The sequence below is a fragment of the Dermacentor andersoni genome, chromosome 10 (genome assembly GCF_023375885.2).
Source record: "Dermacentor andersoni chromosome 10, qqDerAnde1_hic_scaffold, whole genome shotgun sequence".
In the NCBI taxonomy this organism is placed as follows: Eukaryota; Metazoa; Arthropoda; class Arachnida; order Ixodida; family Ixodidae; genus Dermacentor; species Dermacentor andersoni.
The window spans coordinates 36,559,519-36,561,193 of record NC_092823.1 but is presented as its reverse complement, the minus strand read 5'-3'; the positions used below and the strand labels follow the sequence as shown (position 1 = coordinate 36,561,193).

Here is a 1,675-nt window from a genome sequence, read left to right as displayed (position 1 = left end):
TCCATACATATTGGACCAGTAGAGTTACCAGTGACTCATTCTTTTTCAAGTTTTACAGTGTTCTTCTTCAGCACAGATATCCAGTCTTTCCTGCTTTCGGAAGTCCCAAAGCCGACCCAAGCCATCCACACATCGGGCACTTGGTCTCTGTTCTCTCCTCATCGTAGTCACCTTCTACACATTCCATGAATAAACGGTTTATGCGGATGATGATGATGATGATATGTGGTGTTTAATGGCGCAAGGGCCAGGTGTGGCCAAAGAGCGCCATGACAAGTGGTGATGTTGACGATGTATTATGGAGATGTGACTTGGCTGTAAAGTGGCCTAAAATTAGTTGCTGTAAAGTGCGTAAAATCTACGTGATATAAAATTATGGCGATGACTAATGACGAATACTATGAACATTAAAATCCATCATAAAATAATGACGTAGAATTGAAAATATACGAGATGGTAAAAATAGCTGGAGCACTGTTGCCTCGCCGGAGCCCTTGAAACACAAGGGCCTAGAGGCACGTGCTATACGAAAGAGCTATCACAGCGGTATCCTCTGAAGAGAGGACCCGCTATGAACATGTGGGGCTAATAACATGCAGGACAACATCTTTCAGGAAATTTAGGACTGCGTTGGTATCAAATAGCGGTTCTGGGCCGAGTAACATTACGGGATGTAGGGGGATGTGCTGCCGGTATGCTAGGGAAAAATGTTTCCTTCTTTCAGATTCGGCTGCCCGACACTCCAGGAGGACGTGGAGGACGGTCAGCCTCTCCCCGCATCTACCGCAAGTTGGAGGATCATTTTCAGTGAGTAGAAAGTTATGCGTGCCAAATGTGTGTCCTATTCTAAGGCGACAGAATAGGACATTTGTTCGCCGTGATTTTGTTACGGGGGGCCAAGAACCTAACTGTGGTTTTATCACGTGCAGTTTGTTATTTACTTCTGCGTCCCACATACGTTGCCAGTGATTTCGCAGTTTCCTTCTTAAAAAAGGCTTGAAGTCTGTGACAGGGACCGAAGCAGCAGGATTAACTGTATGCAAGAAAATTGATGTGGCCATCTGGTCTGCTAGAACGTTACCCTCGATGCCCCTATGTCCAGGCACCCAGCATATAATGACATGCTGGTTAGACATATACGCTCTACAGAGAATAGAATAGAGCTCAGTAATTACGGGGTTTCTGTGTTTACAGTGTGACTTCAAGGCTTTCACGACGCTTAGGGAGTCTGTAAATAAAATTGTTTTTTGAATATTTGATTTTCTGATATGTTTCACAGCCGACAATAGTGCATGGGCCTCAGCCGTAAATATACTTGTTTCAGGGTGCAGTACACCGGATTCCGAGAAGGACGGACCAATGGCTGCGTAGGACACCCCGGCATGCGACTTAGAAGCGTCTGTGTAAAACTCTGTGCACGAGTACTTGTACTGGAGCTCCAAGAAATGCATTTTGATATGTGTCTCTGGCGCATGTTTAGTGACCTCTACAAAGGATGTGTCACACTCTATCAGCTGCCACTCCCAGGGCGGTACTAGCTTAGCTGGAGGCATTAGGCGTTGTTCGAGAACTGGGACATCCATTTCCGTGCTAAGTTCTCTTGCACGCAGTGAAAAAAGAAGTCTCATAGAGGGTCTGTTATGAAAAAGTGTTTCACACGTCAAGTCGTTAGCGA

At 45.6% G+C, this 1,675-nt stretch overlaps 1 long non-coding RNA gene across 1 annotated transcript; it reads left to right on the top strand.

Moving 5' to 3' along the window:
• Positions 1 to 454: 454 nt before the first annotated feature.
• On the top strand, positions 455 to 1,462 carry LOC129381941 (uncharacterized). The gene is made up of 2 exons (XR_008610013.2): positions 455 to 807; positions 1,325 to 1,462. It is a non-coding gene; the product is annotated as an uncharacterized lncRNA (long non-coding RNA).
• The last annotated feature ends 213 nt before the right edge of the window (positions 1,463 to 1,675 follow it).